Here is a 15,766-nt window from a genome sequence, read left to right as displayed (position 1 = left end):
GTCTGCCTGTTTACACTGGCCTCTTGTGCAAGAATACTTGCACAAGAGCGCTTATTCCTGAGTGGGAGCATCAGAGTATTTGCGCAAGAAGCACTGATTTCGTACATTACAATGTCAGTGTTCTTGCGCAAATACTCGTGGCCAATGTAGACAGGTGGCAAGATTTTGCGCAAAAGCGACTGCTTTTGTGCAAAATCTTGCCAATGTAGACACAGCCTGAGTTTATATAGCATTGTACAGAAAGGAAGCAAAATAAGAGTAATGCTTTGTAAATTACCAGAGACCATTTAGATTTCATACATATCATGCAAGCAGTGCAGGGCCAATCATTTTTAAATGAAGCTCATTATGAATGTGCATTAGTAGCAGAATGATTTATTTTCTTATATATTCCTGATTTAAAAAATGATAGTTCTTAGTTCAACAGGTTTCTTCTAGGGGGATATCCACACCAAGAATGAAGATATATTGGATAAGCATATCTATGCTGGCTTTATTCTATTGTGAATCACGGTAACAGTTTTAGGTTCATGTAGAAATGTATCTACAACATTTGGTTTGGTTTAGACAAGGTAGGATATTCTGCTATCCTTTCTGAATGGCCATATGTTTCATAAGTTACCTAGAGGTAACAAAGTAACCCAAAAGCTGTCTATGCCTGAATTTGTTACTAGGCTGGGGTTAGCTGTCATTACACCATGTACACATTAGTGTTAATACCACCAAAACAGCAGAACTTAAACAGAAAAAAAATCAACACATGAAGAAAAAAGGTTGGATTTTTTAGGTTGCTCTTGATCAGGTTGCAACCATGAGTGTAGTAACACCTACATACCTTTAAAAATCTGGGCTGAAGGATTTGTCAATAGGGAGAAAGAGTGTTTAGCAATAGAGAGTATAAGTCTGCAGTACTGTAGCCTGTCCCACACTGACTAGCAATGTGAACCCTGGTATCATGCTATGGAATGTTCTGTAAAGTAGTTTGATCTACCGGGGCTTCAAAACAGCAGTAGTTTAGAGTGGAGCATTTACAGCATGGAAGCGGGGTCCACTGAACTAAGTGGCATGTTGGAGTACTGTAGATTTACACCCCAGCTTGCTGTTAACTCATTCTCCATATTGACAAAATGTTTTGATATCAGGATGAAGGGTGAGGCACAAGACCCTGAATAGATCAGAATTTTGTAGATAGAATGGAACAGGAAGCAGGATCTAACCTTCAAAATTATTACCATAACTGCCTGGTTTTACTGAATAAAATGTCTTTATGACATTTAATAAAGTCAGGCAAAGCAGCACTTAAAAGATGTGTAATTTAGACCTGCGTAATAAACTATGTTATTTTGAGAAGAAAATATCATTAAAGAAATTCACTAGATATCATTTTGGCTCTCAGGTGAAACTTAATGGAACAGACTTAAGATGCAACCGACAGATGCTACATTCAGCATTCTAACTGCCTTCTTCCTATTTAAGTATCTCCACCCCCCACCAACACACACACACACACACACACACACACTTTAATTTTTATGGCTTTTTTGTTTCTTTTTTTGACAGATACCAAACTCTGGCTATAATAAACCCAGTCTAAATTAAATGCCTGAGTATGCAGGAATGCACAATATGTGAGCTCCTGTATGTTTCCAATGGTTTGAGCTGTTCTCTCAACATTTTAAAGTGTAATGGGAATTATTTACCATCACATACGGAGAAAGAAAATTTTAAAAAAGAATAGTAATGAACAGCAGGGAAGGAGATCAATGTGTGTGTGTATGTTTGTTTCATAATGCTTACATCACAATGTATCTGCTGAGTGAAATATTTGTGAATTGTGTTGAAAATACATTTGTGTTGGTATATTTATCCCGCAGGTGGCAGAATGGTTAATGTAGGCTTGAGAGACCAATTAACACATCCTGTTGTACTTGGAGAATTGGCCTAAACAAAGATAAGTCTCTGCTAAGAGAGGAACTAGTTGACATCTATGAAGGGAGGAAGTTCAGAGTGTAAGAGGGTTTCAGTGGAAGAAAATTGTACTCTGGGTGGTAGAGAGCAAAGAAGCTTCAGTAGGGATGTGAGAGGGTAGCAGGGATGAACAGGACTCCAAATGACCTTTCAAGCCCAGCCAGAAAGCACATGCATATGGTGTTTGCACTCTTTAAATAGTAACCTACTAACAATTATTCTTGCAAAAAAACCCATTTCAAGCAGCTAGCTGTCAAGTTAAGCACCCTTCCTCCTATCTTTTCCTGACCCTTTTAGAGTACAGATTTTTTAATCTCTTCCTCCAATGCTGATAATTTGTGAAAGTATATTCTAATTTATGATACAGAATCCTGGAAAAATAAACAACTTCCAAAATCTCTCTTTTAACCTGTGCCAGTAATCTGAACCCAGCATTTTTATTCACCATGCTCTGAACTTTCCCTTAAACTGAGCTTGTGCTCTATGGTTGATGCTAGCTGTGTAGTTCTTAGGTTTCTGTGCATCAAAACACATGTAAGAGTAGGCTTGCTCCAGTTGTGTTTTATCTGCAACATGCTTAATCATCCCACAGACTCTGTCCTTGGAAACTACCAGAAAGCATTTTCCACACATATCCCCCATCTAGAAAAGGATATCACAGATCAAGATAATTGCACATGTATTCCCCCTCTGAAGTCCTGCAATGACCCAGGCCTTGGTTAGCTAATGCTAATGCTTATTGTGAGGCGAAGCTCAGGCAAATGAATCTAATGGAGATAGCCTGTAGTTTTAAAGTGTTATGTAGACCTGGGCTTTTAGAGGAGCACAGTGCCAGAACCATTCAGATCAGGGAAACCTTGAGCCAACAATTTAATGCTGAAAACAAGTAATATTTGTTGCTAAGAATGGGGCTCTTCAGAGTGGAGGTGGGATCACTCCCAAGTATTTCATCCAGCTCTTAGTAGAATCGGCAGGCCATGGGTGCAGCACTGGAGTGGAGGTTTGCTTCATGTGCCTTGTGGCAGGCATTTCAGAGTTCATTAGCTTTGACCATACACTGCAGTGCATCCCAATCATGGCCCCTTTTACTCATGCATCTGGAGATTTACCGGTAAGTATCATAATTCCTATGGCTGGAGCACAGCTGGGACTGGACAGCCTCATCTCCCTAAATGGGGACCAGATCCAGCACCTCAGTATGGCTCCAATTAGAAGATCGCCTGGTGCATGGAGCATATGTGGTCACCTGGAAAGAGATGTTAAGAGCACCTCACAAATCCCCAGCCAAAAAGGAAAGGGACTTTCAAAATTCCCAAGGAATGTGAAGGGTGAGTTTGAGGGTTGGTCACCTGAGGGGAGGGCAGTAGAGTTCATATAGATGACCAGAGAAGCAAAAACAGGCATTGTAGGACAAGTACCAGAGGCTTGTCAGAGAAATGTAGTGCACCACAACATCCACCGTAGAGCTGTATCCAGAGTAAAGCAAAATCATCAAGGTAGTTTAGCTAGAACGCAGCAACTGTAGAGCTAGCACAAACTAAGGGCATGTCTCCACCAGGAAATTATTTCTAAATAATTCAATTTGAAATAACTCCCAAAGTAACTATTTCAAAATAAGCTTATTCCCTGAAGAAAGCAGGAGTATAGATATTAAAATAACAGGCTTGGTAGTGTGGATGCTTCACTTATTTCAAAATAACTCCTTAGTGTAGACCAGTGTGGACACCTTGGAAGTTACAGCACTATGAACAGATTTTCTTTGCTGTATCTTGCTCGTGTAATTTTGGCCTCAGTTTCAGAACCAGAAAAAAACCATGAATCAATCATTTCCTTTGTACAGCTGGGGTCTTTGAAGTAACAAGTTATCAACAGACAAAAACCCACTCCTCTGTATAGCTTCAAAAGGCTGGATTTTTGCATAACTACTAGGTGGGGAATTTGCATTAGATATTTTCCAGGTAATCCATTTCACAAACAAACATCCATTTTGTCCAGTATGATGTTCAATATAGTCCTTTGATTAACCAGGCATTACAGATTACAAACAATCCCAGTCCACAGTAATTCATAATCTTTTACATTTAAAACAATGGTCTCAAAACTCCTAATGGAACGTAAGAGATTTTCAAGGATGTTGCAGGAAGTTGCATCTATCAGAAATGAGTTTCCTGAACTTTGTATAAACTTGGTTACAAGGTATTTTTAGATACTGCTATCCCTCCCGAAACTCAAAAGAACAGTTTCTAAACTCAGTGGGTAGAGAGCTGACGGCTGACACAGCCAGTGCTCTGAGCTGTCACTGAAAGTTAGGTAGGAGCTTTATGCTAGTAATGTATGCATCCTCACCACCATTGTTGCCAATCTGCGCAAACATATAAATTCTTTCAGAGAACTGGTGAGGACCAAAGGTTTGTGAGATCTCAGAGCTTGTGCACTGGCATCAACAATAGTGCTTCTGAAAACACTGTGATCACTTAAGTGTGTATACAATGGGCCACCTCCTCAGATGGTCTATGTTAGCATAGCTGCCTTGTAATTAGAAGAAATGAGTAGTCCTGTGGTACCTTAGGATACGTCTACACTAGCTCGTTAGTTCGAGCTAGGTAGGATAATTAGGGCAAGCGGAGTTGCAAATGAAGCCTGGGATTTAAATATCCCGGGCTTCATTTGCATGTTCCCAGGCGCCGCCATTTTTAAATCCCCTTTAGTCCAAACACCATGCCCGCGGCTACACGCGGCATGGAGTAGGTAGTTCTAATTAAAGATCCTAATTCGAACTATCGTTACTCCTCATTCCACGAGTTCGAGTTCAGGGTGCTGTGTAGACATACCCAAACATGGCTATCCCTCTGAGACTTGTAATTAGAGGAACTCTCAATGTACATCACAGGATCTGGCCCAAAGTGTTTTTCAAGCATTCCAAATTCTTGCAGCAGTCAAATCTTCTCTCTGGACAATAGGCTTGAAAAGCTTGTCCCCAAAAGCTGCATTAGAAACAAAGTAGCTGAAACTACATTGCAATGTTTTAAGCATTTTGACAAACTCGGTTTATCGACGAATATAGGTAAGGCTTCAAACGTCAGCACTTTGGTAAAACAACCATGATGTAATAGTTTTGGGCAATAATCTGTTCCTTTCAGTTTCTCTAGTGTGGATCTCTACATGCTACATACCGCTTATGTTACCAACGCCATTAGTTATAATTAATTTTTTTTGTTTTAGTGGCATAAGGTTATAGTTATAACAAGTAGCATAATCATAACGTTAACATGCTATAAACATCTTGTTAAATGCCATCATCTACCAAGCTTCCTTTCTGTAAGGTTCCAACAAAGCAAGATATACTCTGATCTTGGTTATACTGGTGCAAACCCAGAGAAATTCTAGAGAGTCAATGTACTGAGTGCAAAATTCCTAGCAGAATCTGACTCAGGACAATTAAATGCCTCACATGTATATCACTCAGTGTTTTATAGGGCTATTAATAAACACATCCCGGCATATGGTTAGAGTGCTAAAGGATGTAGATATAACATGCACAAATCAAATATGAGAATTCAATACACTTTCCATTTGTCCATAGGCAGATAGGTCACAACAGCTGGAATCTGAACAGACAAAAACCAGGAAGGAACTTCCATCTTTTCTACAAAGAGAAAAACATGGTTGCACTGAAGAAAAGTAACTTTTTCAGTTCTGCCTCATTCGATGCACAGGATTGATGGTGTTCACTGAAGGGTGCATCTACACAGCAGGGCTTAACCTAAAATAAGCTATGCAAATTGAGCTGTGTCAATTACATAGCTTATTTTGAAATAGCTTATTTCGAAATAGGGAGCGCCTACACAGCATTTATTTCCGAACAGAGCACTCTTCCTCCAACTTCCCTTATTCCTCATACAATGAGGGTTACAGGAATTGGAGTAAGAAGGCCTCCAGCTTGACAGCATTTTGACACTATTGGGAAATAACTGCCTGCTGTGTAGGTATGGGCCAAGTTATTTTGGAATAATGCTAGTTATTTCGAAATAGTGTTGCAGTGTAGACATACCCTAAATGAGCAGTTATTTCCATTTATCCCCATTGTTTGATACATGACCGCAGAACTTGTAACATTAATATTTCAGTTTTCAGATCATGGTTTTGACAATTGCACAGACAACTGCTCATAATTAACTTCCTTCTGTCAATAAAAAAGCCACTTTCACTATAGACAGAGTTATTCCATGATTATCCACTATAGAGATAATTTTTTACCACAGCTTAGAAGATGAGGCAACTGAATGTTGTTTTAAGAGGTTTCCTAGCCAGGCCTAACTTCTTATCCTTGGAAGAAATCCTTCAGTTCTGGCGAGAGAGATATTTGTGGAACAGCATGGATAAAACCTGAATTAATGCTACTTTACATTTTGCGTGGACAGGGGAGATTGAATGCACATAGTTGTCAAACTCAGTACCTTTTAAAATACATTTCATTCTCTTTAATGAAAATGAAAAGTGAATAAGTCTGCATTTGCTGCTGTTGCTGTGACTGTATAGTACAGTGATGGAACTAAGAAATGTCTTCATACAAGAGGAAACGGACAATCAATTTATAGCTATAAGACAGGGATGGGGAACCTGAGGCCTGGGGGCCAGATGCAGTTTCTGGCTTGTCTGAATCCGGCCACCGAGGCTCAGGGGTCCCTCCCTGCATTGGGGATCCTGCGCTGGTTTTCCAGCCCCCCACTGCCTCCCCACAGCACTGGAGCACACAAAATCTACTAGCCTGGCTCCGCCTAGGCTCTGGTGTGCAAAGGAATGACTTCCTCTTCCACAGTTCTCGCTTCTCACTTGTATGCAGCCCCCGACTGATTTTTCTGTGGGTCAGCAGCCCCCAACTCAAAAAAAGGTTCCTCACCCTTACTGTAAGAGAATTAGTTACAACTGCAAAATGTTCTTAAACAAGAAACATCAGTTACTTATCCTGTGCAATGGAGAAAGGACCATTCCTGGTCCCCTTGAAACTTTTTGGCAGTTTTCCCACTGACTTAATTTGAACAAAATCAAGTCATATTCTTAGAGAAGACATTGTTGAGGAGAGACATAGCGGGAACAGATAGTAGCTCAAAACATTGATCAGTATTATATTTGTATTGCTTATGAAACTAGAAGATTGCTTTCCTTGTAAAACTGAGATTAATTACCGAAGAAGTTTTTCATGGAAAGACTCCTTTATAGGAAAGTCTGTCAGTCCTAAAGTTTCAGTCCTAGCAGGAATCTGAGGTATGCAGGAGCAAAAACCAATGCTAAAACAAATTACTATATTTGCCACCAGAAAGGTACATACTTTATGGGAAAACTAAACTAGTGAACATCTTGGAAGAGCTGATTGCAGTGTATTAAGGATCAATATTCTACCCTTCCATCATGAACTTTGGACATGGTGTTACTGATGCTCATTAAACTGTGTGCTGTCAAATAACTCACTCAGCTTGACAACTGAAGTCTCATTTAACCAGTCAGATGTTTTCTCAGGGTTTACTGTCAAATGATAACATGTGTCTTTCAAAATTAACATTTCACCTCATTCTGACATTTTGTGCATGTTGGAGACTTGAAAGGGAAAAGTGGTTGTATTGGCCAAATCAATTTGTGAATTATTTCATATTCAGGAATAACTGATGCAGTATTGGCTTTTTCATAAAGTTACTAAATAGAAATATCAAATAAAAATCTCTCCTTAAAACCTGGCCTGGATTGCCAAGGATTTTTTCAAGAAGCCCACCTGGGAGAAAGCATTCAGCACCATGCAGGGTCAGTTTCTTTTGTTTCCCTATACCTGCCTGCTTCTTTTTATTCCAGGAGGAATTCTTGAGACATTTAAACCACTGGGATTATTTTGATTCAGCATTTATATGGTGGAGAAAAATATTATGGGCTACAATGAACCACAATGATGGGAAATGAATCTGAAAAGCATTTTACAACAACTACAATGTTAATATAAGGGACCTTTCAGGAAACCTAATTCATTCATTTACTACATTGTCAAGATGCACACAATGGGATGGGCTTTCTATGCCTAGTTATCATGGTAAGTAGCTCAAAAATTGCTCTGTGAGCAAAAAGGTGGAGAGGTGGGGAGTAGGGGGAAGAAGAAATGATTTACTGTGGTTGGGGATACTACAGAATGGAATCAGATCTTCAAAAGATCTCAGCTCCTTTATTTGAAAAATCTTATAAGGGCCACAGTGGGAACTGCTGGATGCTCAGTAGTTTTCAATATCTGATCCCACTTATGGGTGCTGAGCACGAGAAACTCCCCCCCACCCCCCGTAGCTGAATATTGGGAAAGACAGATCATAAAAGCAATCAGTAAAGCTGTAGACAGGAGACATACATCTACTGACATTAGACTGCTGTAGCATCCTGCCTGATATCCAATTACCAGAGCCAGCTCTCCTCTAGTGCAGTGGATGTTTTGGCCTTCTCTATTCCCTCTTATCTTAAAAATATTTCTGAAAGTTTGTTTGTTCCAAAAGATCTCCAGAATGGTAAGAAACACCAAGGCTGTGTCTAGACTGGCCAGTTTTACTGGAAAATCAGCCACTTTCCCGGAAAAACTTGCCAGTTGTCTACACTGGCTGTTTGAATGTCCGCAAAACCACTGACTTCCTACTGTAAGAAATCAGTGCTTCTTGCGGAAATACTATTCTGCTCCCATTCGGGCGCAAAGCTTTTTCACAAAAGGGCCAGTGTAAACAGCTCAGATTTGTTTTGCGCAAAAAAGCCCCGATCGCGAAAATGGCAATCGGGGCTTTTTTGCGGAAAAGCGCATCTAGATCGGCACGGATACTTTTCCACAAAAAGTGCTTTTGCGGAAAAGCGTCCGTGCCAATCTAGACGCTCTGTTCCAAAAATGCTTTTAACGGAAAACTTTTCCATTAAAAGCATTTCCGGAAAATCATGCCAATCTAGACACAGTCCAAATGTTGCACAGATAATACTGATTTCCTAACTTAAATAGCAGGATTGGTTATATCTTGAAACCGGTTCCCTCAGAGTCTCAATGGGGCCCACTGATAATTCTGAAAGAGCTCTGAACTGGTAAGAACTAGAAACACCACATTTTGCACAGATACTCCTGATTTCCTAACTTAAATAACTGGACTGGTTATATCTTGAAACCAGTTCCCCAGCACGCCAATTGGGCCCAATGATAGTTAGCTTTTAGTAGCACCTGATCATAGGTATTTGCTGGACCCTTCTGTTAAGTGTGTCACAAACTGCAACTACAAGATCCTAGAGGATAAAGCACTTGGGCACCTGCAGCACCATCAAGGGAAAGCCCATGGAAGAAGAGGCTGCAGTGGGGCAGAGAATCAGCAACCTCCCCTTTACTAAGGCAGCAGCAGGTTTCCAGGACAGACCCAAATGTGGCTGATGCTGGCTCGGGTCTAGTCTTGCTTATTGTGGCTGGGAAAAGCCTCCAGCTATCACAGCCTCTCAACATCTTCATGCAACTGGGCTCAGACTGAACCCCTTCTGGAAATTAAAGTTGCTTCCCTCCCCCTACACCCAAACGAGTCATCCCACCACACACCCTCCTTTGGGCTGCGTGCGTTCTCCTGGCAGGGCTGTGCGCATTATCAGCAAGTGCCACGGGTATTATGCACTTTGCAGGATTCAGCTCACAGTACAAAGAAGAGGTGGGTAGGAGAACAGAGTTTTGAGCACCGTGGAGCCTGAGGAGGACACGGTACACTCAGAACAGCCTATTCTCATTAGAACAGGTACGTTTAGGTGCTACATGTTCTGATCATCTAGATATCACTAATTGCACCTAGTCTGAAGGTGTTTTGCTTTGTCTGATCAATGCAACCGGTCCAGCTGCTGCTAGAAGTCCCATTCAGGTTGCCCCATGGAGCGTGCATTGAGTGGCTACTTGGGAGCAGTGATTTGCTGCTGCTGCTGCAGAATCCAGGAGACATCCCCTTCATTTCTCAGGGCTTCTGGCAAGGAGGCGGCAGACATTGGTTTGTATAGAGTCTCTAAGGGAAGATGGGCCTTCCTGATTTGTGGGGATTGAGAAGAGAGACACTATGGGATGTGTTATTTTGTAAGCACATCACTAGCTATGTTAATTTCTTAAAGTAATATGTAAGAAGTTTTTCCAATAAAATATGCTATTTTAATGTAATTGACATAGTTCATTCATCATACCTTTTACTATATTTTCCGCAGGTGGCATTGGGTATTTCTGCTAGTTGACTACAGAAAAGTCTACAGAGCAAGTAGGAGCCCCAGGACTACCAACTCATTAATCTTGGCTCAGTAGAGATAAAAAACCGTTCTTGCCCCCACAGGCTGTATCTACATTGGCGCGATCTTGCACCAAAGCAGCCTCTTTTGCGCAAAAACATGCTGCCTGTCTACACTGGCTGGGAGTTCTTGCGCAAGAACACTGACATTCTAATGTGTGAAATCAGTGCTTCTTGCGCAAGAACTATGATGCTCCCACACAGGAATAAGCCCTTTTGCACAACTGTTCTTGCGCAAGAGGCCAGTGTAGACATGCAACATGAATTTCTTGCACATGAAAGACCGATGGCTAAAATGGCCATCGGAACTTTCTTGCGCAAGAGAGCGTCTATACTGGCATAGATGCTCTTGCACAAAAGCACATCTCTTGCGCAAAGGCGCATACCAGTGTAGACGCTCTCTTGCGCAAATACTTTAACGCAAGACCTTTAACGCAATGACATTTGTACAGAAAAATAAAAATCAAGACACATTTTTTCCAATTTGTCTCAGTTTAGGGTGTGATCTTTGAGAAGTTGAGCAGCACTAGAGGAGTTCCAAGGTGATTCTATACAGCACCTCATGAGCACCACACAGAATCAGGCCTACAGTATTTAGCAGAAACTAGAGTGTTATTCTGAATGTACTTGTCAATCAGATTAAAATTAAGTGGGCCATTTTGCAAATCAATAAGCACATTAAAATACACTTTCACAATAATCTGCAACAGACAGCATTATACTGTCTGGTCCATCAGGTTTAATGCACAGCAGATGATGGCCTTCATGCAGTTCTCATTTCTACCTCTCCCTTGTCTAACCTTCCAAGAAGCAAAAATAAAGCTGACCAGCTACTCTGCTGTGATCAGTTCTGACATTCAGATTGGGCAAGTGCCTCACTGGAACACTGTGGGAGGAAGAGGTCAGTGGTGAGGGAATATTTTTAAGAATGGGGGTTGCTGACATCCTCCCCCTTACAGCTGTCCTTTCCTCCCCAAGCTGAGGTGGGGAACAAAGCCCTGGCATGTGGGGCAACTGTAGCCAGACAGCCCCTCCCCCCATCTCATCAAACTTGCTTGCCCTCTGAGATGTCTGTATACAGGGCAGAGAAGGAACAATAAGGAAAATCAGCATAGCCATTAAGCTTTGATGCAAGATCAGGATATGCGAGTTTTCTCTGACTCTGAGTAAGCTGAAAACATGGATATGAGGAGAGAACGATTAAGGCAATAAGCTGAGCTCGAGGCTGCAAGAAGTGCCCAGCTGGCACCCATGTTGATACGAATACACACAGCCATTCCTTGGGTGAGGAATCCCCCACTGAGAAAAGAATCCCCAGTACTTCCAATTTAATCCTCTCAACTCTCTCTTACAAGTGTAAATTAAGTTCACAACTCCCTTGTAAGAACTGGTCTCACAAAAGGCAGACCAGCACTATTTGGCATGACAGATAAGAAAGAGAAATACGTGACCCCATGGGTATAAAGATGGGTACAGCAGCACACTCACTTTGAGTGTTAATCTACCCTCTACCTGCTGGTCGGGTTAGGTGTTTGACCTCCCAAGGTTCTATGGGGATGCCCACCTCGTATTTTCATCTTTCCTAGGAATTGAGGGACTGGCCCTGGCCTGACATGCTGGAGTCGAGAGGCATAGAAGCGGGTAAAAATTGTACCTGGATGTGGTCCTCTGTCTTTAGTGTACACAGACTTAGAGCTCTTTAAAGATTAAGCTGTTACTTGGTACTATTATTTCTGTTTTCCTATCTTTTTCTTCGTTGTAACCATTTTTAAGATCTATATTTTGCTAGCAGTTAAGAAATAGAACAATAGCCATTGCAACCATATGATTTATAAGCTTCCTCAATAAACCTGTAACTGTTTAAGCTTTAACCTGACTCCTTCAGTTGCTGTAATAGAACCAGGCACAATTTAAAAGAACTTCAGCCGGTCTTAAGGGACAGATTTAGGGAGAGCTTGGGCATTTGGATTTGTGTCACTCCCAGGTAGCAGATCCATTGGGGGCACTTCTCAGCCTCCCCCAGGCTGCCCACTGCAAAGGAATCACAGATTCTAGCAGCTAAAATCTGAAGTGTAATAAGCTCTCGCTGTAAACTTATTGCGGCGCTCGTCAACCTCCTCCAGGTTGCCCGCTGCAAGGGACCCCGGTCTCAGCAGTTGAAGTCTCGGGTGTATAGCGCGCGCACACACACACACACACACCCCACTCACTGCCCTGACCGTCGGCTGACAGCAGCAGCTGGGACCTGAGGTATGGGGTGGCAGGATACCCCTCAGCATGTGGAGCCAAAGCACAGCACCCCAGTGCACAGGGCAACAGAGCCTAAGGTGAGCAGGGAAGCAGTTGGGACCCTGGGTGGCAAGCCAGGAGTCCAGGGGGGCTGCAGCATTCCCTGGATCCCCAAGTTCCTGAACCTATGGAAATGTTGGAGTCAGATACCAGAGAAGCTGCAAAAGGCATTGTGCTGAATGTCTATCAGAGCCAGATTAATTCTCCCATGGCCTGGGGTAATTTAAGTTTGTGGGACCCCATATAGAAGACTTTCCTAATTTAGAACAAAGTGATCACAAGTATGGCCTGGAGGCTATTAACACTATACTAGACTTTTAATTAAAGTTGTTCTGTGGTTACATTTCAGTCTTAAAACATGTAGATTGTAGTTAATTCAAAATAGCCTACTTCTTACCTTAGAAGAGCTGCTTATATTAATTTCTTTCTGGGAGGAAGTGGAGGTGTAGGAGGGGACTCCAGGCTGGGGCACAGTATTGAGGTGCAGGAGAGGGGTTCAGAAAGGGATTCTGAGCTGAGGCAGTGGGCTGGGATGAAGGAGGTGATGTGAGGTACAGGTTGGTGACCCCTAATTATAAATTTATTTTTGTGGAGCTCCAGGCTGCAGCCTTAAAGTTAATCCAAGCTTGCCTAAAGTTAAAGTGATATGAATGTTTCTGCTTACTGTGTAAACATCAATTCCACCAAATTTAGTTTTAAAGTGATTAGTAATATTGGATGTCTGCCTTGAAACACTGACGTAGCCTGATTTTCAGAAATAACTGAGCATCCACCCTTTTAAAAATCAGATTATTTTACCATGTCTCAACTTGAGAGTCCAAAATGAGTAGTCATGTTAGGAAAGTTGGGCTGTCAAATAAAAGTATTACCTCAGGTTAGTAAGGGAAGGCAGAAATAAAATTTGTTCCCTGCAAACCAGCATTTGTAGTTCTCTCAAGACTCCCAGACATTTGAACATTGGAGCTGTAAAACCAGGCTGGGCAACCTTTTGGGGGTTGGGGACCACTAACCCACATAAAAATCAGTTGGGGACCAGTGCTGCGGAGATGGAGGGAGGCTGGAGTGCAAGCGTGGGATCCCCAATGTTAGGAGAGCCCCTAAGCCTCAGAGGCCAGATACAGGCAACCTAGGTGTTACAACCCCTGCTGTAAAATAAGACACCTTGTCCAAAGTACAAAATACAGGAGAATTAATGGCCTTTTTTAATATATAAAAACTAAAATAAACTCAGTTTAATAGGACTTTGTTACAATAAATATTGCGCGCTTTTGATACCAATCTTTCTCTCTAGGCACATGATTTCAGATTCCTTCCCTCCCTCCATTTCAAACAAATGATCCATATGTCAGCATAATCAAGGTGAATGACAACTCAACAGTAATTACACATGTATGAGTAGAAATACAATTGTTTTAGGCCATCTAAAATTTCCTTGTAGTTTGTCAAGTTACCTACATTTTACATCTGCTATAAAAGGTGAAATAGTGAAGTCTTAGTCTAAAACCTATTTCTTATTACTTTGCAATTGTAAATACATTCATCAGTTCATCAAATAAGGAAATATTATGACATCACCGTGTATTTATCTCAAATCTATTCACTAGCATTCACTAGGCATAATTCCAATGCAAAACAGTTAACATTTACTGTCACAAGAAACATGGCTGAGTGAGAGTTAATAAACAAATGAGCAATTTTGTTGCCAGGCTGCTTTGGGAAATTTGTTTCCTGCAAGTTCTAATCACATAAATCCCACGGTATTACTGTGGCTATGATATGCTAGATTCTCCAGATTGAATACAATCTGTGTTTATTTATTTAAAAAAAAGCAACTCTAAGGACTACATAGTCCTGTCAGTATAATGAATGCAGTAGATACAACCACTATATAAAGCATACACCTGGGAAGCTGGAACTTGAACCCTGAAGTTTCCAGCTGCAAAAACTAGTGCTCAAGCTCAAGAAAGACTCCAGTCTCTTCTTTTTAGACCAGCTACTAAAGGGCAACATTATTCACACAGAGTCCTGTGTCTTACACTAGCAACATTTTTGCTTTCCCCTCCCCTAATCTAGCTCTGCATCCTTTCTTCCCATCTCCCCAGTCTACACACTGCATGCTAGGAAAGCACAATTCAGAAAGAAAAGCTATATATTTCCAAAGCCATAGAACTAGGTTCAATATTCTGGGCAATATTCAATTCCTGTACTCACTTGTCTCTTATGAATGTGGAGATGTCACACACATTTGGATTTTGCTAACTAATATTTCAGGATACCATAAATTCAAGAAAATTCTGGATTGAGTAGTAACAGGATTTTCTTTTTTAAGGAAGAGAAATGGATTACACTATGAAAGAATTAGTCAGCATTTGAGACCTGTTGTATTTAGAAGTTAAGGGTTATGATTTAAAAGGCTCCCCCCCCCCCCATCTTCTTTTCTACTGGTTTCCCTCCAAGATATAGTGTGAGGAATGCAAGGGGGGGAGGAGGAGAGGGAGGGCAGAGGGAAAGATGGGTAATATCCTTTTCTGGACATTCCAGCCATTTAGTTAAGTATTTTCACAGTGGTTAACTCTTAAGATATAACCCTAGGTGTCTTGCCTGCAAGAGTTAAAAACCATTGACTGTGGGTACTAGAAAGTCCCCAGGAATACAAGGGAAGCAGGAAACAGTTGACAGGGAGCCAATGCAAACCGAGTGTGGGCTTTTGAATTAGAAGCAGTGACCTTCCTGTTACTGTATGTTGTCATTGGGTGATTAAAGCAAAGCTGGCTAGACAGGAAGTAAGCCAGGAACCTAGGCATAGAGTATCCAGCAACATACATGCCTAGGAAGGACAATCTTGAAACCAGAGATACTTGAGTAGAACAGGGAATGTTTACTGACACTCAGGTTTTTGAGGGGGGGAGGGAAGACACGAGTTGTTGGACTTATGTTAAGCATATGTAACTACCCTTTTACACTAACTTCTAAATTGAATCCCAGGGAAGTGATTCTCTGTTTTAATCCTTTTTTTTCAGTTGCTCTAAACACCTAGCAACCAAGCAATGTTTCATCAAGTGTATTTTTTTGTTTTTTTTTATTAATAAAAATCACCCTTTAAGCCCAGGATGTGATCCCTGTGTCTTAAAAAGCAGGCACATGCACACAGAATCTCCTAAGAGGGCAAAGCCAACTATTAAGAGCAATTCCAGTTTTTCAGACTC

This window comes from Pelodiscus sinensis, chromosome 2, assembly GCF_052426305.1.
Source record: "Pelodiscus sinensis isolate ZL-2025 chromosome 2, ASM5242630v1, whole genome shotgun sequence".
Taxonomy (NCBI): Eukaryota; Metazoa; Chordata; order Testudines; family Trionychidae; genus Pelodiscus; species Pelodiscus sinensis.
Note: the sequence above shows the minus strand (reverse complement) of the source record.